The sequence below is a fragment of the Canis aureus genome, chromosome 28 (genome assembly GCF_053574225.1).
Source record: "Canis aureus isolate CA01 chromosome 28, VMU_Caureus_v.1.0, whole genome shotgun sequence".
In the NCBI taxonomy this organism is placed as follows: Eukaryota; Metazoa; Chordata; class Mammalia; order Carnivora; family Canidae; genus Canis; species Canis aureus.
Window position 1 is genome coordinate 14,558,764 of NC_135638.1, and position 24,915 is coordinate 14,583,678.

Consider the following 24,915-nt stretch of genomic DNA (forward strand, 5'->3'; position numbering starts at 1 on the left):
CAAAGGCCCTGAAGCAGGACTGTGCCTGTACAGCTTAAGGAACAGGGAGGAAGTCATTGTAGCTGAGTGTAAGAGGAGTAGGAGACGAACCTGGAGGGTAGAAGAGACCTTGTAGGTCTTGGTATGGACTTTGGCCTTTATTTACTCTGAGCTGAAGGGTCTTTGAGAAGTCTAAGCAGAGGAAGGATATACTCTCACATAATAGCAGGATACTGAGTAGAATGAAGATGAACAGCAACAGCAAGATCTATGGGGAGACTTGCGGGTAATCCAGATGAGAGGTGATGGCAGCTTGCGTGAGTGTGGTAGCAATCTGGATGTATTTTGAAAGTGGAGACCGTGGTATTTCCTAACACTGGATATGGATTATGAGATAAAGAGAGCAGTGAGGGATGATAGCAACATGTTTGGCCTGGGCAACTGGAAGAATGGAATTGCTGATAAACAAGATAGGGAAAAAGCAGGAGGGACTATCAAGAGCTCAGTTTTGAATATTTTTTAAAAATATTTTATCTATTTATTAGAGTAAGAGAGCATGAGTGGGGTAGGGGGATTGGAGAGGAAAGGCAGAGAGAGAAGCAGACTCCCCACTGAGAAGACAGCCAGACTTGAGGCTCAACCCCAGGACCCTGAGATCATGACCTGAGCAGAAGGCAGCCATTTGACCAACTGGTGCCCCCAGTTTTGAATAGGTGCCTCCAGTACCTATTCGGTACTATTAGGTACCGATTACCTAATCGGTAAATCCGAGTTACCTATTAGTCATCTAAGTGGAGATGTTCTGAGGCAGTTGGCTATATGGGTTTGGAGTTCATGGGAGAGGTCTGGATGGAAAATAGAAACTTATACATCACAAACATTCTCTCATATTTCACAATCTGTGTAGCTCAAGAATCCAGGCGCTCTGACCAGGCACTTTTGTGCTTTGTGGCATCAATTGAGTCCCTCAGAGGTATCTAGCTGGCTGGTCTAGGAGGGTCCAGACAGATTGACTCCCTCATCTGGTATTTTGGCAAGGTTGGCTCTGTGACCAGAGCACCTATGTGCAGCTTTTATAGCATGGTATGTGTCAGGGTAGTCAGCCAGTGGTGGCTGGCTTTTCCCAAAGTGAACATTCCAGAAGAGTTGGAAAGAAACTACATGGCCTTTTCTACCTAGCCTGGGAAATCATGCCTCGTCACTTCACTCGCTGGGTTATAAACAAGTTAATAGGCCAGCCTGGATTCAAGAGGGAAGGAATGAGCTTCCACTTCTTAATGGATGCACGGGGGTGTCACACTGTAGGAAGCCACACAGGATGAGAGAGATCTTTGGAAGATGATTGACCACATCCCTCTATGGCTCACACCCAATAATAACCACCACCTCCAAAAAGGTCAGATCCGAATTATAAATGCCTTTTACTCTTTGTCCTCCCTGCTCGCTTCACTTGTATGCTCAATTGAACACTTTTTCAAAATCTTTGAGGCTTCAGTCCAGTGACCTTCAGTTTTTCACTCTTACCATCTCCTTCATGTTCACACTATCCTAGCTTTAAAGTCCAGGGTGCATGCCATGATTATTTCCTTGCAAATCAAGTCTTCTTAAGTCCTGTCACCTTGCTCCCTCCTTTTCTTAGCTGGCAAAACTCTAACCTTAATTCAATCTGTCAACCTCACATCTGCACCTGAGGAGTTCACCGTTTCAGGAGAAATGTGCAACCATATTGATTGGTATTGCTTTAAATCTGGAATTCCAGATTTACATACCAAACGAACATACACATCTTCACTCCCAACGCCTCACTAGGACTGCAATAAGGAGTGGTGGTTGGGTGGGTGACAGAAGGACAGGCACATGAGAACACCTCACACACAAAAACCTCAAGTAGAAAATCAGGGAAAGACAACAGCAATAAAACTTTGCAGTCTAGAAAGTAAATGGATGAAAAGCAATTAATTTAGAACAGAGAGAGACAAATTCTGTGCTGGCAGTGGGGAAGGTGGAGAACCAACCTGCTTTACTGCAGAATCCTCAGGATGTTCAGTAAGTGGCAGTCCTGGGTACTTACAGATCTGGGAGTGAATTGGGGGAGGGGCAAATGACAAAATAAGGAAGACTGGGTAAAAGCTATTTGCGAAATAACGCAGATTCCTTTTTCACTCTCTTCCAATGATGCAACCGCCTGCCTCCACCCAAAGTGACTTTCTCCAATGTCAACAGAAGTCTGGCAATTTCGTGTTTAGATTCTGCTGTCTTTATGGGAGAGGATGAAGGTGAATGTGTGTTACAGAGGCAGGCAGAGTTGGGTGTAAAGGAGTAAGGTGAATGCACATCTGCGAACGCACCAAACCAGACTATTTCACTGTACCCTGAGATGTGAAAGGCAAGAGGAGTGTTGTCTCAGTTGTAGAGGAGGTATGGTCAAGAAAGAAGCTATACCCTCTGATGCTTCTGATCCTACAACCAGACCCTATATTCATTCCTGTTTTCAAAGGCTCATCACCAGAAAATGCCTTCTCATCTCTTATGACTACCAGTCTAAAAGCTAGTTGTTGGTTTTTTAAAGATTATATTTATTCATGAGAGACACACAGAGAGAGGCAGAGACACAGGCAGAGGGAGAAGCAGGCTCCCTATGGGGATCCTGATCCAGAACTTGATCCCAGGACCCCAGGATCACAACCTGAGTCAGAGGCAAATGCTCAACCACTGAGCCACTCAGGTGCCCCTAAAGGCTAGTTTTTAATCACTTAAGTTCCCAGTTATACCGGGTTGAATGGTGCCTCCCCCAAAATTCATGTCTGTTCAAGACCTGCTCATGAAGGTGATATTTTTTGAAATAGTCTGTGGATGTAATCAAGTTAAGATGAGGTCATGCTGGATTAAAAGTGGGTCCTAAATGTAATATGACCGTTCTTCTTATAAGAAGAGGCAAATTTGGACACAGAGACACAGAAACACGGGGAGAATGTCATGTGACAACTAAGGCAGAGATTGTAGTTAGGCTATCACCAGCTAAGGAATGCCAAGAATTCCTGGCAACCACTAGAAACTAGGAGAAAGGTATGAAAACAGATTCTCCGGCTGAGGTCCCAAAAAGGGAACAACCCAATGACACCTTGATTTCAGACTTCTGACCTCCCAAACTGTGAGAGAATGAAGTTCTGTTGTTTTAAGTCACCCAATTTGCGGTAACATGTAATGGCAGCCCTAGGAAACTGATACTCCAAGCACATATGAGAAGCTGGATGCCAGGCACTAATTTCCCAGCCTCACTCAGAGAAAGCTATACAGTGCTCCTATGCTTTGACCCCACGATCCTATTGACAGCCTGTATTGTACCTCTAGTTGCTCTGCTCCATGTAATATTCTTTCTTGCTTCACTCCTTTATAGAGCATGTCCTCCATTTGCAGCCTTGATGAAAATCTCCATGAGGATCTTAACCTAGAGAATCAGTCCCCGCCACCATCAGTCACCTAATTAAAATCACCCAGGTTGAGATGTCCAAGAAAATCAGTTTTCAGTGGACAATCTTTGTTCCTTCCATATTAAAGTAAGTATTTGAATCAAGTCAATGCTCTTTTTATAAGTCAGCTAACCGTGCCAAACAAGTGAACAGAAAAACTCTCTCATAGCATTTGTGTCGGCTCAGGTCCTCTGGGAAGCAGACGCTAAGAGTAGGAAGGGAAAAAGGCCCTGTGAGGGATAAAGGGTGAAGAGGCAAGATTTGGTTGTGTAGACATCTATATATTCCTTAGCAGCTGATATCTCTCTGATTAATCGAGAGATTATGTCTTTGATCAATAAAACTTTAAAAGAATTTTCTCTAATATCGACCATGGTACATCCTTAGCAAAATAGTAGATTATATTTTCTGTTTTCCTGAAATTCTTTTTAAATACTAAACCTGACCTATACTGGGGAAAGCATTTTGTGTAGAATTTATATAGATGGAGAGATGCGAGGGAGAAAGGTGACAGCAATAGAAACAGTATGCAGAATATGTGGTGATTTGGCATGTTTGCTAATGCTGGTGTGAACTGACTGCACAGAGATTTTGTGGTGGAAGGGGGAGGCAAGACACCACAGGAGAGGCCATGGGCACGGAGGGGTTTGGAGAACGTAGGAGAATAACTTTGTGCCTCTGTCTATCGCTCTGCGATAGAAGTGAAGACTAGTGTTTTGTCCCAATATGCAAGTAAATCCTGCTCAGACCCTAGGACAGGCCCTGTCTTTCATCTGGAGGGACACGGAGTTGGAATAGGAAATCGACCCTACAAACAGGACCTTACAGAGGGGAGGGAGAAAACCTAACTTTGTCTGGACCTTGACTTGGAGCCATCTAGATATGCTTGAGGGAACACTGGGGAAAGCAGAAACTGATCTCTGCCTTGAGGCAGGAGGGCAGAAACAAAGTCAAAACAGACCCTAGGGTCCTGGAAGGATAAGCAAGCCCTATCTAATTAGCCAAAGCTCTGTGTCTGTTTCCCTTAAAAACCATGGAAACCATAGAGTCTTCCTTGCACATGACAGTCTTTTCTCAAGTGGTCATCCAGTCCACACTATAAACACCCATGACAGGTTACTTCCTACCTCCTGAGGCAGGCTTATAGAGAATGATTTAGAAGACAACCAGTGTAAAGTTCATTCACCTCACATCAGTAAGTCTTTAATTTCTGTTCTGCCAGAGGATCAAACTTTATAATCACTCTCCTTTTTGCTTTTTGTGGGATGTCTTCTCTGGTTTTTCTAGTTCTTGCTCCCTACCTATCAAGTAACATTTAAGTTAGAGTATGTGGAAGCTGATTATAATATCCATTTGATAGATTTTCCAGGACCTTTTTTGGTCCATCGGTCATTTCAAATTTCATTAACACCTGCACCAGAGGGTGAATGGGAAAGGGAAAGGTGTTAAACAAAGATAGAAATGACTAATGGACCAGACTTCTTCTTTTTTTCTTTTTAAACAAAATTACAGGCATGGAATTACCCTAAATTGTCATCCATTTTGTGGTTCTGTTTGGAAATTTACTAGTATATTGGGCATCACTAAATATATCTAAAAGATAGTTAGGCAGTAACATAACTCAGACATACCATTATTCCTGAGCAATAAGCTTGCAGCATTTACCCACAGTCCTTGTCTCAGCTGCCTGCCTGAGTGGAATTCCCACTCCTTTTGGTATGGTTTTGAGAGTTGGGACATCATCTTTATCTATTGGCTTCTGTGGTATTTACTGCATCTAAAATGAAAGATTTTGCATTTAAATGTTGCCTGGAAAAGACACAATATCTTGCTTTCTTGTATTCATTCATTCAAAGTAATTATTGCTGTCACGGTCTCATGTGCATTGTTTCCAAACCATAATGATTTGAGACTTATAGAGCATGGTAAAAGAGTTGAATTGTTTTTTCAAGCAGGCAATTTTGTGAAGCAAATGGTAGTAATCTGAGCCACTTCTTGGTTTCTAAAGATTTCATCTGTCCGCAGGATGATTTCAGGATCCATACAGTTCCTTACCTGGAGGTTAAAATCCTATGTTCAAAATCCCATTTTTCCATTTCCCACATGTAGAATGCAGGTGTGAGAATGTAAAATAAGTCCGGTTCATTCACAGAGTTTCCTACATCCTTTGGCTCAGAGCATCTCTGAGTTCTTTGTAATTAGTTTAAAAGAAACATGGGGGGAAAGTTAAAGTCTTTTCAAATAAACTGTATGTTTCCCTTAGGAATTTATACTAAAATGTGTATTTATTTTTAAAAACCAAATGATATGAATATAAGAAATGCAATACTGGGTCAGCCCAATGGTCTAACCAGCTGTGGTTTCAAAGTTTCATAGTATTCCATTAATGTTGGCCTCAGAAGTTTGGGGATTTGTTTCAAACTCCCTGGGCTATTTTTAATATGCAAATCTGTATTTACCATTCATAGGTTAATCTAAACCTTTCCTGAATTTACTTATATCTTCAATGTACATCAACTAAAGAAACAAGCTCCCCAATGGCAAGGGTACTACACCTTATCAATCCTGAGCTGATAGCAAGGGTTTTACTACAGGGCAGTGAAGAAATGAGATGAGTAATGCAATCTATCACAGTTATCTTCTTGGTCATACCTATTTACATCCCTGCCACATGCAAAATTCACTCAGTCCCATCCTATGACACTGTCTTCCACCCCCTAAATGCTCATTTAATCATGATATCTGCCAGAAGTCCAGGATCCTGTGATCCTTTTTTCCCTAAGGATTTTATTTATTTATTTGCAGAGAGAGAGAGAGAGAGAGAGAGAGAGCACAGCAGGGGGAGTGGGAGAAGCAGGCTCCTCAGAACAAGGAGTTCCACACAGAGCTCCATCTAAGGACCCTGGGATCATGACCTGAGTTGAAGGCAGACGTGCCTTCAGATGCCCCACCAAGAAAGAAAACTCTTAAATTGATTGCTTAACCAACTGAGCCACCGAGGCACCCATTGGATCTTGTGATCCTCATCAGTATAGGTCAGCTTCGTATTTAAAAATAATTATAGGGGGCACCTGGGTGGCTCAGTGGTTGAGCATCTGCCTTTGACTCAGGTCGTGATCCCGGAGTTCTGGGATTGAGTCCCGCATCGGGCTCCCCACAGGGAGCCTGCTTCTCCCTCTGCCCATGTCTCTGCCTCTCTGTGTGTCTCTCATGAATAAATAGATAAAGCTTTATAAATAAATAAATAGATAAATAAAATTATAGGGATATATGGAAATATAATCTACTATTTTTCTTTTTAAGATTTTATTTATTTATTCATGAGAGACACACACACAGAGAGAGAGAGGTAGAGACACAGGCAGAGGGAGAAGCAGGCTCCATGCAGGGAGCCCGACATGGGACTCGATCCTGGGACTCCAGGATCACACCCCGGGCCGAAGGCAGGCACTAAACCACTGAGCCACCCAGGGATCCCCAATCTACTATTTTTCTAATGATATAGCATAAGCCGGTATCTATTAGAGAAAATTCTTTAAAAATTTTATCTATCAAAAACATTGCAAACTCTTGAATAATTAGAGCAAGCTCAGCTGCTAGGGAATATGCAAATGTCTACCCAACCAAATCTTGCCTATAAAACTCTAAAATGTATTACTCAGTTGCCTGTCCTCAAAACATTTCCTGCTTTTTAAAATAGAGAATACCGAACAGGATTTAAAGCTTTCCTTGATGACTCAGGGCTACTATTATGGAAAACAATTTCATAATGATGTGATTTCCTAAAGATTTTTAAGGTGGGTAGAGCGGCTTGCTCCTTTGAATGGCCCCAGAACTTGGCAAAATTTTTTTTTAACTCGTTACCTATCACCTCCCTTTGCATATCAGCTGATACTTTTTGCTTCTGTTGTACCTGCTTCTAGTACTTCCCTTGCTGCTCTTAATTGGTGTTACTCTAATTTGGGATTATATCCTAATTGACTCTCAACAAGTCTTCTTTTTTAGTTTTTCTGCCTTAAACATTTCTACCACCTCTTTTCTCTGCTGTCAGCTGCCACTTTTATTGGTGTCTGTATGCTTTTCTGTGCCTAACTTAAAAGCTTGTTTTATACTAGCTTCTGGGAGAGAATTGAGAATCATTGGGTAAATCTGTAGAAATGTGCATGAATTTTGCGATATCTGCTTTCTATTTTGGAGCCTTTTGTCCATTATTCTCAGAACTATGGCCGAGTTTCAGATGTTAAAAGTTGTGTTCAATCTATCACTGAAATGAAAGGTTTTAGAAAGAAAAATAAGAAAATAGACTATTTAAAAAATCAGTTTTAAGACTGTCCTGATAAAATTTCCTAGACCTTGAGTATCTAAACAAAATGATAGATGAAAGGATGGTGGGATTCATTGATTGTTTCTGCTTTGAAGCCAATGAGTGCTCTTTCCTATTCAATTGTAAGTATCTCCAAGAAAGGAATTGTTTTTTTACTCATTTTTGTATCTTCTGTGCCCAACAGTGTCCAACACATAGAAAATATTCATCAATATTTGTTGGGAGTAATTTGCTTGATCCAGCGGCCATAATTACAAAAGATTATCTGTCAGTAAGAGAAAGATTAATTGTTCTGCAATTCTGCTGCCTCAGGTAGAAAGCAGACGTCTTTAGCAATGAGATAAGCCCAAATCTCCTAAATGACTTCCCATTTCTCTCTTCCTGTCTTCCAGTCTTCACACCCAACTCCTCATCTCTACCGCCACCCCAGGATTTCTGAGTAATGGTGTTTCACCACTTTGGTTTAGAGCTTTGAACAAAAATTAAAAAGTTGTGCTACATGAACAGATTTTATGCATACAGATTTCAAATATCTGAGTCTGGTTCATATCTCCTGGTAATTTTATAGCAAAAAGCTGGTTGCTGAGCCCGTGTCTACACGTTTAGCATTTTGCTGACCTACAGGGAAGGAGCAGGAGGTGACTATGTGTATGACTTGAAAGGATGCCTCATTATTTTATGTTAACTGTGCTCTTTTATTTCTCTGTTCGTACAAACATTAGAGTATTCACTATATTCACTGCAGCCAAGAAAGAATTTCTTGAGTCTAAAGACTGTGGGCAGTTTGAGGAAACCAAAGAAGGGAATGCACAGAATTCCATTTTCCTTCTTTTAGCCTTCTGGTTTTTTCACAAACTGCGTGCAGGTTTTACAGCCTACCAGTGCCCACTGCTTTCCTGCCTCTGAGTTCTTTTCCTTCCATCACTCATAGATATTGTTCACCCAAATGTTAATAGGCAGCTTTTTCCTCAAGGATGCTGGAAAGATGGTTATATTGAAGCTAAACATTTAGCTCCCTGTCCAGTACCACAAAGAGTAGACCAGGGGTGCATCTTAATCAAATTTGTCCTCACAAAGAGAGAATCTCTGCATTTTGGCTTGAGAACCACTCATATGCCCCCGTTCTCATAGTAAATCATGGCTTGTTAAACTTTTTTTTCCATGTATATACACAAAACAATGTCACTCAAACAGAGTGAAAAATCACATTGTCCACTCAGTAAAACTTCCATCAATTTCATCTGTTTCTTCTAGCCCAAGCCCCACAGATTAAACTGTGACATCACAGGTGAAATATTTCTATTTACCTAAGGATGAAAACACAAGCAATGGAAACTATGACAGAGGCCCAGCTAGACTCAAGCTCCTAACATTGGGCAGCCCTCTTATGTATGTTTTCATGGGAAAGTTCTAGGGATTTATTCGTTTAGTTACTTATTAGGACTTAAGAATAGACAAGTAGAACTGCTATTTGCTCTGTCCACTCCCAGTTATAGTTAAAACAGCAGCAGTGATTTAAAAAACATTTTCAACAGTCATCTATACTTTATTAGCACCAATATAAGCTCTATGCTGGAAGCTACTCATTTTTCTGACCTCCAGTTCAGCTTAATGAGGCTGATTCCCCAAATAATAGATAAGTGAAGGCACCGGTACACCTTGTTTTTGTGGACTTGAAAGTGACATTAATTATAAGTCATCACTTTCAGATGGATATTCTGGCCTCAGAATTTTTTTTTCCAGTGGAATAGCATTCAAAGATAAAATTTCTGTCTGGCAAAGGTAACACCTATCTAGATCTAAACCTATTACCCTTGTTATCGTGACACACAAAGTACAAAAGTATATAATTATCTTAGATTTATTAACTCCATGTTTCTGATATTTTTTAGTCCTTTGTTTTTTCTTTTAAACGTTTTTTATAAAAGATATTTGTTTATTTATTTAGAGAGTGAGCATGAGCAGAGGGAAGGACAGAGAGAGAGGGAGAGAGAATCTCAGCAATGTGGGGCTCGACCTCGAGATCTGGAGATCATGACTTGAGTATAAATCAAGAGTCGGATGCTTAACCAACTGAGCCACTGAGGTGCCCCTAGTTAGTTCTTTATGATGCGTTGCCTCTGTGTAACCTTTCAAAGATCTTGTCTAAAAGGCACGAGAAGTATTATGAATTTTTTAAAAATGACATTTTTTGCAGTACTTTTAGTATATTGAGGTTATATTAAAAGCCAGGAATATATATATATATATATATATATATATATATATATATATATTACATTCCCCCATCCTTAAACCAGGTATTTCTCAAATAATGACTAAAGGATTGTTAAGTTCATTTGTATCCTATCGCAGTCTACTTTTATATGAATTTTATTTACTAATTTAAAATATTCATTTTTAAGGATTTATATCCTAACTCCAGGAGAAAACGAGTAACTTATAAAAGCTCTACTTTCAATTAAATCAACTGCTGAGTCAGAGATTTATTTGTGCAATAGAAACCCTTCTACCTGACTCCTTTGGGACCCGAGTAATCTGGGTATATAAGCACCCAGATATTCCAGAAACCTTGTCTCCACTGACCTCATGTTACTGAGACTGCAGAATATCCCAGTGTAGCCTGTGCCTGGAAATGCTTCTAGCCAACCTCTCTCTACCTCCCCACCTCTCTTATCCCACTTCCTGCCTCCATGTCATTCAAGCCCCAGACAGTCTGGCTTAACCAGCTTTCCGGGTAGGCAAGACTCACTACAGGCATTTCCATTGTAAGAAGTGCTTAAAGGAAACAAATAGAATAAGCAGCAAACCGTAATATATTTCACAAGCGGGTATTATATTTTCGATTTTTCTTCTGACTTGTTGGATTTCTTTCCAGTTTGTCCTGGTTTTTTCATTTTGGTTTGCCCATGTTTTAATAGTCTCAAAATAGCTTATCTTGAAATCTTGCCTTCCGTTTTGTATAGAACTCAGAAGGAGAATGGCGCCTTTCTGAAAAGCCAAATAGCTTTGTGTCATATTGTAACAAACAGAACCTTTACTTGGGAGCAAAGTATCACCATAGTTAAATGCTCTCCAGATGCCTGCTTTGCCACCAGAGTGTAAACAGATATTTTCCAGTCTGTATTTACCTCTTCAAAATGCAGCCCTTAAAAAAAGGGGTGGAGCATGAAGAGGCTCTCGCCTCTAAATATGGACAATCTGTATATCCCTCTATTTAAGGTGACTAAGAAGGATTAGAATCTGACCTGTCATTCTGGAAACTCTATTGATCGGCTTGACAGTGTGAAAGTTTGTCTGGACTGTGTGGGGGGAGGTTGCAATCCCTGGATGCATTCTTGCTCCCGAGAGGCTTCCAGGGAGAGAGAATGACAAGTGAGAAACAAGTAGAAGAGCGTTTAAATGTTTAAATTAGCATAATTAAGTATTGGGGATCATCTCTGATAATATGTCAATTCTATAAATCCTTAGAGCTCTCCACTATGGACTTTCCAGGAGCTCCTTTAAAGACACTGTGGACGTAACATTTCATCTAGCACCATTTCGGGGCTGAGGAGTAAAAGGGTGAACACAGCCCTGGTCTCCCTGAGCTTACACTTCAGTGGGGAAACAGATACTATACACTTACTCTCAAAAATAAATACATAAGCAAAAATTTGCTAAAGTTCCAGAAAGAAAAAGCTCAGTCTACATGGGAATGTAACTTGGTTTAGATCAGAGGAATCAGGGGGAAGTTGGGGATGGAACAAGCAGAGGGGTCAGACATCTAGTTAGAAACACTGACATGATGTGAAGACCCAGAAGTGTGTGATAATTTGGGCAGTTGCAAGGACTAAAGAAAATGCTAATATGCAGAGGTGTCAGGACCATCATGGGGCTAAGTCAACAATGATGGTTTTACAAATTGGACAACTTTGAAACTGCTTCTTTGAAGACAATGAAAAAATTTTAAATTTAATTTTTTAATTTGTTAGTTAAATTAATTTAAATCAGTGCAATAAAATTACCACTTGGTTAGAGATAACCTAAAAATACTTGTGTGAGCTATGTTCCCTAGGGATTGAGTTCAAGTGCAAGTAAGAGAAAAGCCAAAAACAGTGGCTAAAGCCACAGAGTGGCTTCCTTTTCTCACACAAGGATGAAGCTAACCAGTGGCTGACTGTGGATGACCCAGAGTCTCTGCGATTTTCTTGGCCCTTGCCTCATGACGACAAGGTGGCTACTTGGGCTCCAGTGTCAGTCACTATCTCAACTTCACAGGGAGTGACAGGAGTCAGGTGTGTGTCAGGAAAGCAAAATCTTGGAATTCGTTAACAGACTTCACATGAATATTATTGGTCAGAAGAGTGTCATATGGCCATTCCAAGTTGCCAGAAAAGAGGAAAGTGTTTTTCAAGCTGGGAATGAAAATTGCTTACTGTTAATAAGGAAAAAGGGTGAGTATGGATGTTGGATGGGCAATTCGTTGTCCTTGCAACTTAAAGTTTTTTAGCCTATTCTGTGGTTGAAAATGCTTTTTCCCCTTGTCCGTGCAAATGATTTTGTTACATGTGTTTTCTTTTTTACTTATTTTTTCAAAGATTTTTAAAAAGATTTATTTATTTTAGAGAAAGACAGAGAGTGCATGGAGGGGCAGAGGGAGAGGGAGAAGAAGAGAAACAGACTCCCCACTGAGCAGGAAGCCCAACGCCAGGCTCCATCCCACAACCCATGAGATCATGGCCTGCACCAAAATCAAGAATAGGATGCTCAACCGACTGAGCCACCCAGATGCCCCTTGTTGCATATGTTTTAATAAATCATGACTTTGGGGAACGTGTCCTTCATCCCTTATATGCTGAAGAAGTCTGTTGTAATATTAACTGCAGTTAAACCAAAATGAATCTTCTTATGATGAATGCATTTGATTGACATTTGTGTTTAACACAGATTTGTTTCACTTAGGGCTGTATCTTGCCTATTCCATAAAACTGGAGCATCTGATCTGTTCTGCTCCCCTGTTAAAAGGGAGACAGTCATGTGTTGGCTTCTGTAGCCTGTCTGTTGTGGTTTGGGGGTGAAAGAAAACCAAGAAATAAACTTTCTAAATGATTTAATCAGTCCAAGATGTATACCACTTTCAGATCATCTATTGTACTTGTGTTTTAGAACTCTAGATTAGCTTTTCCCATCAGTATTTTCTGAGATCCTCATTATTTAACATCCTCCTAGATTGAACTTAAGGAGCCAAGGAAATGATTGGGTATGAATGGTAAAAAGCATGAAGTGGGTGTAGCTCAACCAGGCATCTGGATTGCCATGACTTACATCTTCATGTATTATTATAGCTATTGTTGGCGTACATAGTTCTGTATGGTTTTTGGCACATTTTGTGCTGACAGTGCCCCTTTAGCACATACCCACATATGGGTATGTGTGATAGCTAGCCTATATGATAGCCCCCAATTATCTCTACTTTCTTATATTCCCATTCTCATATAGTCCCTTCCCACATTGTGTCAAAGGTTGGTTTAAGTGACCAATAGCATAGATACTATTGCCTAGGACATAAAAGACAATTGTGGCTTCTGCTTGCTATCTTGGATGGATCACTCATTCTGGGAAAAGCTGGCTGCCATGCTGTAAAGACACATAGGCAACCCTGTGTGGAGGCCCATGTGATGAGTGAATAAAGCCTAGTGTGAACCTCAGCAAAGAACCAAGATGTTCTGCTATCAGCCGTGGGAATGGGCCAGCTGGGAAGCAGACCCCCAGCCCCAGTCAAGCCATCAGATGACAGAAGCTCAGGTTCATATGTCATGAGTGAACCCTGAGCTAAAATTACCCAGCTGTTCCTATATCCCTGATGATCCATGGGAACTGGGAAATACTTGTTTGTGGTTTTAAGCCACTAACCTTAGGGTTATCTTTTATGTAGCAATACATAGTATATCACATGTTTGTGCTTCCTACCCTGTGCTACCTCAGATACTGATGAGTGTTGGCTTGGTCCAAGCATCTGCATAGATCAGGAAGTTAACACTCCTGAGGATGACCTTGACCAATAAGAGAGAAGTCAATGGATATATGGACTTGCTTCCTAGCTTTCAAGAAGACAATTCTGGAAGGCATTAAGTGGGCTTCTCAGATGGCCCTTGAGAAGCATCAAGCCCCTGCTTCCCATAGTTAGGGTGTTTCTTTCCTTTGCTGTCCTACTCTCTCTGACCTCTCTTCTCCTCCCAAGAATTGCCAGATGATCTCATCTGCACACAAGGCCTGATATCAGCCCTTCCTTCAGGGAAACCCAAGCTAAAACCGTGAGTGTGAATAAATACTACATGCCCCCAGGACTGCGCCAAATGAGAATGTGAACATTTAACTTAATAGATGAGAGCAACGGGCTCAGCCTAGCTCAAGTGGAATGTACAAAAAAGAAGCTCGTTTTATTGGAAGACTTCTTTAGCAGTATAATGCTAAATTCTTTCTTTCTTTTTCTTCTTTTTTTTTAAAAAAAATGTGAGCATTTTAGATGATGTCAGCTTTGAAAGTTTCCTAATTAGACGTTTACATGTCAAGGGCCCTTATAAGCCCTTTTCTCTTGCCATTAATGAGGAATAAAATAGCTCGTGAAGAAAAAAGGTAAATTGTTCATATTGCATTCCTTGGTCCTCAGAAAAGAAAGCTCATTCACAATAGGCATGATTGCCAAGTTCAGGCACAGTTAAGAAGTTCTTTAGGGCTTTGGTGTTCACAAAGGAAGCACCCCCACCTGCCAGCCTGCATGGTGGTCTGCTGAAAGAATGAGGGCTCATTCGAGAAGTATTTTAAGGATAAGGAATTCAAGCTTGTTTCACTGGATAGGGGTATCTTTCTTAGTCTCTGTCCACATACAGTCATTCTGTATATGGCATGTTTTGGGGTAACAGTGGAATGAGTTCTTTGAGTTTCACACCAGCCATAGAATTCTAACATGGTGGGAGACAAAGGCAGGTCTCTTAATGGGTGTTTCAATCCATTCGTCCCTTTCTGATGAAAAGAATTGTTATTATGCAGTAGGATTTCTTTTTCTTAACTAAAAGAGTTCTCTTGCATTAATCTAATTTCACCAACGATCTGAAGCCTGAAGGAGTACCTTAAAGCCATTTGACTTCAAAAATTAAGGAAGCTTTAAGGGCTGGATTCTTTTGGCCAAGACCGCATTCTTCACCTGCATGAGAGATGGTCTGCAAGTAGAGGACAGAACTTCAGTCCAAGTCCATTTCCACCTGACTCAAGCCCAAGCTTACGTAGCAACCATTTACTTTTCTTATTCTTTTTTTTTTTTTAAGATTTTATTTATTCATTCATGAGAGTCAGAGAGAGAGAGAGGCAGAGACCTAGGCGGAGGGAGAAGCAAGCTCCCTACAAGGAGCCCGATGTGGGACTCAATCACAGGACCCCGGGACCATGACCTGAGCCAAAGGCAGACGCTCAACCACTGAGCCAGCCAGTGTCCCTCCATTTACTTTTCTTAACCCTAACCAACCTTACAAGTTCAAATTTAGAGCTGTGATGAAGCTAAAAGCTATTGTGGCCATGAGCAAAGTTTTACCATAAATTTGGGTTTCAACATGAAGATGTCAGAATGAGGGACCATCAAGTGGGAATGAGACACAAGTGAGGACCACAACAGAGGATCGTGGACTTTGGGATTACAGAAACTGAAAACTTACCGAAGAAGGGCTATTGGTCATTCATTGAACATTTATGAGTGCCACTCAGTGCCTGATGCTAACCATGTAAAGATGACAAAGGCATGGACCCTAGCCTCAAGAAGTTCATCCCAGCAAAAATAGGACTTTGTTTTTTAGAAAAATAAATGATTCTCAGTTCGTATCATATGCGAAAAATTTTCAACGGGGTATTTGTAGACAAAGGACCCTCAGTAGAGTTAGAGATCCATATGTTCCTATTTCATACTCCTCTTGCCTCGTGAAATAATTGTATAAGATAATGTAATTGAAAGCTTTTTGGAGAGTGTCTGGCAAATGTGAAGACTCCACCAAGTTAGGTGCATATAATGGCTCAAGGTCACGAATTACAACTCAGTTATTTTCCCTCAAAACACAAAGCCTAGTTTCCTAGGACTTACTTGCTCTCTTCTCCTTATCATTCAGTGTTGTCATCATGACCCCCACCTTTACTTGTTTCTTCTGCCAGCAGGGGACGGGGGGCTGCACTGGAGCTTGCCCATGAGCCGAGACCCATTGAGAGCTGATCTTTTTGACCAAAGTATCAAAGCAATCCAGCTGCGGATTAAGGAAACAGAAGGCTCTGAAGCTTTGGTTTAAGAGTCAGGTCATGGAACTCTTTGAAGAGCTTGAGTTTTTGGAGAAAAAGTGCCGAGCAAGTTCCAAATGCACATTCATATTTAGATAGAAGACACAGAAATATAAAGCCACGTGACAGATTCCTTAGCAAATATAACAGCATACACATCTTAATGAGCAGTATATCCCTTGATGCAAGTTTCCATGGTAGACAAATGCTTATTTCAATTGCTTGAAGCAATTTCCTTTAGGAATTTCCTTGAAAGTTGGCAGAGCATTCTTTTGAATATCCTCAATAGAAGGAATTTTATCCTTTAAGAGAGGACTTAAGTTTTTGTTTAAGGAGTCAAAAAGCCATTTAAAGCCAAAAATGATGACCCCCCCCCCCACACACACACACACACAAATGATCAAGCAGAGAAGTATTGTTTGTGACTATAAAGTAATGAGGCTGGTTTTGGTGCATGGCCTTAAACTGATGCTGAGGCCATTCCACAAAAGCACCCCAAATGTTTTTTTTTTTTTTTAACATTTTAAAAAAAAATTTTTAAATTTATTTATGATAGAGAGAGAGAGAGAGAGAGAGAGAGAGGCAGAGACATAGGCAGAGGGAGAAGCAGGCTCCACGCACTGGGAGCCCGATGTGGGATTCGATCCCGGGTCTCCAGGATCGCGCCCTGGGCCAAAGGCAGGCGCTAAACAGCTGCGCCACCCAGGGATCCCCCCAAATGTTTTTTATAGCAAGTTACATTAGTTTGCTAAGGCTGCCATAACAAAATATCACAGACTAGATAGATGGCTTAAACAACAGAAGTTTATTTTCCCACACTTCTGGAAGCCAAAAGTCCTAGATCAAGGTGTTGGCAGGGTTGGTTTCTCCTGAAACCTGTCTCTTGGCTTGCAGATGGTCATCTTCTTGCTGTGTCCTCACATGGCCTTTTCTTGGTGTGTACATCCCTGGTCAGAGACATCCCTGGAGTCTCTTTGTGTCCTGTTTTTTTTTAATTCTTATGAGGATAGCAGTCAAATTAGATTAGGCCCACTCTGACACCTCATCTTAACCTAATCACCACATTAAAAGCTCTGTCTCCAAACACAGTCACATTCTGAGGTACTTGGAGTCAGGGCTTCAACATATGAATTTGGGGGAAACATGATTTAGCTCATAATACAACTCATCTCTGAGAAAGTGTATAATCTTCCAAGTGCCCTCTTCTGAAAGACAGCATCATTTTTATGTGTAAGTACTGGTGCACTTGTTAAAAGGTAATTTACTTCCAACCTATGGATGAATGGATAAACAAAACGTATATATGTACAATATCGCGCAGCCTTAAAAAGGAAGGAAATTCTGACACCGGTTACATCATGGATAAAACTTAAAGATACTGTGCCAAGTGAAAGAAGACAGACACAAAAGGACAATATTACATTATTCCATCTATATAAGGTACCTAAAATAATAAAATACATAGAGGCAGAAGGGAAACCAGTGGTCACCAAAGGCCAGGGAAGAGGAGAATAAGGAATTATTGTCTAAGCGGTACGAGCTTCTGTTTGGGAGGATGAAAAAGTTCTGGAGATGAATGGTGGATGGTTGCACAACAATTTGAGTGTCCTGGCATCCCTGGCTGGCTCAGCGGTTGAGCGCCTGCCTTTGGCCCAGGGCATGATCCTGGAGCCCCAGGGTTGAGTCTCTCATCGGGCTCCCTGAATGGAGCCTGCTTTTCCCTCTGCCTCTGTCTCTGCCTCTCTCTATGTGTCTCTCATGAATAAATAAATAAAATCTTTAAAAAAAATTTTTGAGTGTACTTAATGCCACTGAACTGTTCCCTTAAAAATGGTTAAAATGGCAAATTTTATGATGTTATGTATATTTCACCACAATAAAAAACATTAAAAAATTAATCTGTAGTTGCTGGTCAAGAAATAGAGCCTAGGCTTTTCAGGAATAAATGTGGCTTAAAGGGCCTATCCAATGAAACAAAGGGTAAATGTATTGACCGAGGGGTATGGCTAACCCAGAGCTGCAAGAAGTGGAATCGTTGTAATTTAGTGTGCAGTGCTTTAATTCTTTCTGAGCAATAGTTATCTCAATCATGCATAATAATAGCATTTTAGTGACTTCTATTTCTTTTTTTTTAAAGATTTTATTTATTCATGAGACACACAGAGAGAGGCAGAGACATGGGCAGAAGGAGATGCAGGCTCCCTGCAGGGAGCCTGATGTGGGACTCAATCCCAGGACCCTGGAATCATGCCCTGAGTCAAAGGCAGACATTCAACTGCTAAACCACCCAAGTGTCCTCAATTTCTGACTCAGTCAGAAAAAGTCACATGAACCTTCCTACCAGGAGTTGGCCACATCTCAGGTTTGTTGTATGACATTGCTGCCCACACCCAAGACCTAATCTGGTTACACCATAAAGCAAATTAAATCTACTTCCCAATTCCCTTTTCGTGCTCCTTATCCATTGGCTGAAATCTTATTTCCCCTTCCCACTGGGCAGTAAGTGCCTTCCAGTCCTGAAATTTTGAAGCTTTAATCCTTCTGCCATCAATCTCCCACCCCACCCTCATGCTTGCTATCCAGGGAGCCAGGCACAATCAACCAGAATCATCCCTACTTTCTACCTCTTCCCTAACCCATCAAACCTTCCAGTGATCTAATGACAGTTTTCAGAGGGGCTGTGTGTGGATCGTGGAAAGAAATCCTAACTACCAAAGAACATACAGTGATTTGTAAAACAAAAACAAAAACAAAAACAAAAACAAAAAAAAACTGTGGGAAAACGCAATTATTCCATCCCTCACTTAAAAGGAAAACCAATTCATACTAAGATGTAAATGACTATTTACTGGAAGATTCTTTAGGCCAGTACTATAGTTATCATTTCTTGTGCGTGGCTGCTTTGGGTCTTGTGCATCATTTTTCTTTTTGAGAAACGAAGGTCAGAGAGGAATTTTATTAGAACTTGGCAGTCCTCAGTTCTTAGCTCTTTACCACAATCAACTAAACCCACACAAATGTTACTAGAAAACGAATAGGAAATCATTGCTTCTGTTGTCCATATGTTTGACCAAGATAAGGCTTCTCAATAGGATTATTCTTTCATATATGGAGAAATGTAATCAAGTTCCTGATCAATCTGGACTCCCTGAACTTATTTTTCAAGTAAATGAAAACCATACCAAAATGGCATTCTTCTGACACATTAAACAAAAATGTTCTCTTAAAGAAATGATTAACTTTACAAAAATATTTGTATAAGTTGCTTTTAGTTATGAGAGAAACTTACTCTTTTTAAAAATATTTCATTTATTTATTCATGAGGGGTACAGAGAGAGAGGCAGAGACACAAGCAGAGAGAGAAGCAGACTCCCTGCAGGGGATATGGGACTCAATCCCCGGACCCTGGGATCACGACCTGAGCCAAAGGCAGATGCTCAGCCACTGAGCCACCTAGGTGCCCGAAAGGAATTTTTCGAATACAGTTCTCTATAAAGTAAATCTTTGACTTTCCTGAAGAAAGTTTTGATTTTTGAAGTGTCCAAGGCATTGCGATACAGCAATTCCATTCTGAAGGGGGTCTCATGGTATCAGACCCAGAAGATGGGACCAAGCTTCAGTTAAGGTATATGCAAAATAATGAATACTAAGTCAGACATTCTAAAATATGAAATTATTCTATAGCAGCCACAAGGGCTTGGTTTTTGTTCTCTCCTTTTGACTCCTACCCCATTTCCATTAATATCAATGCATTAATCAATATCTGTTTGTTGCTGTTGAAGGTACCACAGCTCTGGATTTCAGAACTGTGCTGAATTTTTCACCTTTCCCATATTACTAGTGGACCTTGGACCACATTGTGTCTTCTCTTTTCCAATTCATACCCCCAGCGGGACTGGACCTAGAGATAGGGTCTTTAGAGGGTAAGGTTAAATGAGGTCATAAGGGTGTGGTCCTAATCTGAGGTCCAGGAGTGGGACCTCATGAGAAGAGGAAGACGGAGTTCTCTTCCTGCCTTGCAAGGACACAAGAATATAGCTGTCAGCAAGCCAGGAAGAGAGTTCGCAGCAGAACCCAGCAATGCCGAATCCTGATCTGCTGATCCGGCCTCCATAGCCGCACGTTTCTGTTGTTCCAGCCACCCAATCTATGATATTTTGCCCCGGCACTCGAGCTGACTAACACAACTAGTTTTACCCTTTTTTCACTAGCTTCTCTGAATTTTGGGTGAATTTTGGGATCTTCCCTGTTGAGCACTTAAGAAACAGAAGCGCCTCTGATGAGGGTTAAACCCTCAAGCCTTTGAGAGACTCCTTTAGAGGAAAAAGCTAATGCAGGGTCCCTCTAGTGAGAATGTAAATATTGCTTCTACAAGCTGGGTTTCTAAAGGAATAGCTAACAAAAAGTAACATGCCTTCTCCCTTCTTGCCTCCCGTTCTGGTTTCTCTGCTGCTTTACCACATGCAAGATTGATTCTACTTTATCCGGCCGGGTTGGTGGAACCCTTTGGAGCACGGAGTCAAACTTGACACCTACCAGCTGCAGCTTGGGCAACTCTCTGAACCTCCAGAAGCTTGCTTTACCATCCTAAGGTAGATTGTGCTGAGGAAGAAATAACATAATAATAGTATATGCTCGCGGCTCGGTAACTAAGTAAGAGGTGTTGCCCTGTGCTTATTACTAGATGTTGCTCCTTACTAGGTGCTGCTCCTTACTAGGTGTTGCTCCTTACTGGGTGCTGCTCCTTACTGGGTGTTGCTCCTTACTAGGTGTTGCTCCTTACTGGGTGCTGCTCCTTACTGGGTGTTGCTCCTTACTGGGTGCTGCTCCTTACTGGGTGCTGCTCCTTACTGGATGTTGCTCCTTACTGGGTGCTGCTCCTTACTGGGTGCTCCTTACTAGGTGTTGCTCCTTACTGGGTGCTGCTCCTTACTGGGTGCTGCTCCTTACTAGGTGTTGCTCCTTATTGGGTGCTGCTCCTTACTGCGTGTTGCTCCTTACTGGGTGGTGCAGAGTCTGGGGCCTCTCTTTGGGAGGAGCCACGGTGTACCCAGGCCCACCAGCTCTGCCCTGTTCCCGGGGTCATCTCACAGGTCAGCAAGCCCAGACACCACGCAGCAATTAGTCGTGACCCCTGGAGCCCCAAAGAGTGAGTGACGTTGAGAGGGGCGAGGATCTCGAGTCTCTCCCAAGAGCTCAAGCCTCCGGGTCCTGGAGCCCCACGAGGACGAAGGTGAAGGCAGTTTGCCGGTGCGGGGGCCGCCGGGGGTCCTGGCAGCTCCCTAGTCCGTGCCCGGGGAGCAGCAGGGGGGCCCCGGCGGGCCGGGCTCGGTCAAGGTGCCCCTGCTCGGCTGTTGCCCACGAAGGGCCGCAGGAGGAGCGCGGCGTCCGACAGGGCGAAGGCTGCCCGTCGAGGCGCGCGTCCCAGGGAGAGGCTAGTGGCCGCGGAGGCTGCTGTCCTGCTGTCCGCGGGGCGTCCTCGGGGCCCGGGGTCCGAGCTGCGGGTCGGGCGCGGCGGCCCCGGGGCGGGCACCCCAGGCGGCGGGGGGCAAGGGCTGCGCAGCGCCGGCTGTGAAAGAGCAGCGGCGGCCGGCGGGCCTCGCTCCCGCTCCCGGCTCGGCAGCCGCCGCCCCGCACACGCGGGATCACAGGGGAGCTGACGTTTCATTTACCGACTGAGCGACTCTGAAAAAGGCCCCTGTGCCCAATTACCGCGGCGCGCAGCCTGCTCGGCGGCGGGCGCCCTCGCGGGGAGGGGGGCGTGGGGCCCTCTGAGGGCAGCTGCCGCCCGCCCGCTCCGCCGCCCCCCGCCGCCCCCCGCCGCGGGGAAGCGCCGGCCGCGCGCCCCCGAGCCCCCCCGCGGCCCGCACTCCCCGAGCCCCTCCTGCGGCCCGCGCGCCCCCCGAGCTCCCCGCAGCGGCCCGCGCCCCCCGGCGCCCCCTCGCGGCCCGCGCGCCCCCCCGAGCCCCCCTCCGCGGCCCGCGCCCCCGGGGTTCCCCACCGCGGCCCGCGCACCCCCCACCTCCTCGCGGCCCCCCAGCCCCCCCAGCGGCCCACGCCCCCCGAAGTCACCCCCCGGCGGCCCGTGCGCCCCCCACCTGCCCGCGCGCCCCCCCGAGCCTCCCCGGCCCGCGCCCCCCCGAGGCTCCCCTCCAGGCTCCCCTCCACCCCCCCAGGCCCGCGCGCCTGCCCCCGCCCCCCCCCGCCCCCCCGCGCCCTCTGAGGGCACCGTCTCCCTCCGCGGGCCCGAGTGCAAGCGCCAGCCGTCTCCCGGGACCTCTTCTTCCCTTTCCTTTTTAATTTTTTTCCCTTTCCTTTTCCTTTTCCTTTTTCTCTTTTCCTTTTCTCTTTTTCTTGTTTTCTTTTCTTTCTTCTTTTCTTTCCTTTTTCTTAAAGGAATGCGCCAGTAGCCTATGAGACTACCAAAAAAAAAAAAAAGAGAGAGAGATGTATGAAATGAGGCTGGGTTTTGTATTTCGGCCGCCCCCGCCCCCGCCCCCGGGCTCCGGCCTCGCCCCACGCCTGCCCCCTCCCGCCCGCCGCCCGCCGGCTCCCACCGCCCCGGCTGCGGCTGCGGCTGCGGCTGCGTTGGGCCAGTTTCCTTTTCTCCGCTTGGAGACGATATTTGAGCCCGGAGCCGCGCTGCTGTGTATTTGCGAATTTATAACAAGGAAATGCTGCCTGCCACAGGTCACTGCACGTAAGCAGGCGGCCGCGTAATCAGCAGATCGGTTAACCTGTTTACCAGGCACCTGACAGGAAGGTGGCGTGGTCCAGGGGAAGGGACAATGGCCTGTATGTCGGGGCCCCGGGTTAGGTTTCCAGCCTTAGCGCGGACTTAACCAGCTCTGCTCGCGGTGCCTCACTTTCTCCATTCACCGGAGCCTGGATAAAGCCGCTTTGAGAAAGCTCCACTGAGGATTAGTGAGATGATATCTGTGCAGGGCTCTGCGGTTCTTGAAGGAAGGCGCTGTGCAAATACAACTTGCCGAGCTTGTTGTAATCATCACCGTCCTCGTGGCTATTAATCTCGACTTCCCTTCCTTGTCTGTTTTGGCATCATTATATAACCCGCTGTGTCTGTGCGTGTGCCTTGTGTGTGCGTGTGTGTGTGTGTGTTTGGGGACGTGGGAGTAGGATTTAGACTCAGAATAAGAGTCAACCCCTCCAAAACTAGTAAAGCCAGGTGAATTCCAAGCTGGGAAACCCCTAAAGTTTGACAGATTACAGTAATGTCTTAGTTTCAACCCGGCTGCTCCATATTTCACATTTTTTCCCCTTCTGTGCTACCTAAGGAGACTTCACTGCACGATCCAGAGCGTCAGAGTGAAGTCTTTGTGCTTGCTTGCCCATATCCAAACACATAGGTCTATGTTTAAATAATTGTAAGAGACTTGAGTGGAATTCTTTTTTTTTTTAATTTTTTTTTAAATTTTTATTTATGATAGTTACAGAGAGAGAGAGAGGGAGGCAGAGACACAGGCAGAGGAGAAGCAGGCTCCATGCACCAGGAGCCCGACGTGGGATTCGATCCGGGGTCTCCAGGATCACACCCTGGGCCAAAGGCAGGCGCCAAACCGCTGCGCCACCCAGGGATCCCTGGAATTCTTTTAAAAAGTTTTATTTATTCACTCATGAGAGACACAGAGACATAGGCAGAGGGAAAAGCGGGCTCTCCAGAGGAGCTCTATGTGGGATTCCATACCAGGACCCCAGGATTATGACCTAAACCAAAGGCAAACGCTCAGGCACTGAGCCACCCAGGCGTCTGGAGAGCAGAATTTAATGTTGAGATAAATAATTGCACTGAGTGAAGCTAACAGTTCACTGGGGACAGTGTTCTTTGGGGACAACAAAGAGTTCACCAGTTCTCTCTGTCCAGGACCAAAAGTTTAGAATGGGGCTGAGGGCAAGGAGATCCTCTTATCCAGAAAGTGTTCCACTCAGCCCCCTGGGGGATCTCTGACCGGGCTCTCAGTAGTCACTTTGCTTTCAGCTCCCCTCCCACTCATGGAACCTGGTGTTTTCCTGCCCACCCACACTCTAAAGCTCCCAGGTCAGAGTGGTGAAGGGCAAGGAAGAAACCTCTGGATTGATAATGTCTTTAATGCATATTCCTGTTGTGGCCTAAGTGGTTGGTGCTGGCATTTAAAATAAGTTTTAAAAGAAAATATATATATATACACACACACACATATATATACATACACACGTACATACACAAGCAACCTGATAAATCTATATAATCTTATATTAATACTGCTTCATTTCTAACAAAAACCGTTGTGTCCTAAAGATTTGGGCTAAAAGGACTGTTGAGGGCGTCTGGATGGCTCAGCTGGTTAAGCATCTGCCTTCAGCTCAGGTTATGATCTTGAGATCGGTCCTGAGATCCTGAGATCTCAGAGGTCCTGAGATCAAGCCACGCATCCAGGTCCCTGCTTCTCCTTTCCCTCTGACCCCTCCTACTGCTCTCCCTCATGGGCACTCTTTCTCTCAAATGAATAAATAAAGTCTTTAAAAAAATTTTTTTTTTGAACTAAAGGGGCTGTTGGTTTTTGTGATGGACTTTATCCTCCTAAAAATCAAATAAATCAACTTAATGCCTTCTATGTATCAGGTGAATTATAGGCAGCTGACAAGAAATAGATCTCTTTTTACTTTAATACATATTTTTGAAGAGCCACATGATTAGCAGTAACTCTCACTTTTAAAAAGTCTAAGTTGGGTTCAGATCCCTGAGTCCCAAGTGGCAGAAACAGGCACCATTGAGGCATCCAGTCCATCAACTCGACTGAAAAAGTTCTATCCTCTCTTCTTGCAAAGCCTCCTTCAGCCTTTCCA

At 43.6% G+C, this 24,915-nt stretch overlaps 2 long non-coding RNA genes across 2 annotated transcripts in view; both read left to right on the plus strand.

The window, feature by feature from the left end:
- The first annotated feature begins 10,065 nt into the window (after positions 1 to 10,065).
- On the plus strand, positions 10,066 to 12,864 carry LOC144300452 (uncharacterized). The gene is made up of 2 exons (XR_013367083.1): positions 10,066 to 12,209; positions 12,381 to 12,864. It is a non-coding gene; the product is annotated as an uncharacterized LOC144300452 (long non-coding RNA).
- A 5,219-nt stretch (positions 12,865 to 18,083) lies between these two features.
- Positions 18,084 to 24,915, plus strand: part of LOC144300451 (uncharacterized) — an 87,382-nt gene continuing 80,550 nt past the window's right edge. The window contains exons 1-2 of the long non-coding RNA XR_013367081.1: positions 18,084 to 18,433; positions 20,540 to 20,663. This is a non-coding gene — a long non-coding RNA (uncharacterized LOC144300451). The remainder of the gene's footprint in view (positions 18,434 to 20,539; positions 20,664 to 24,915) is intronic.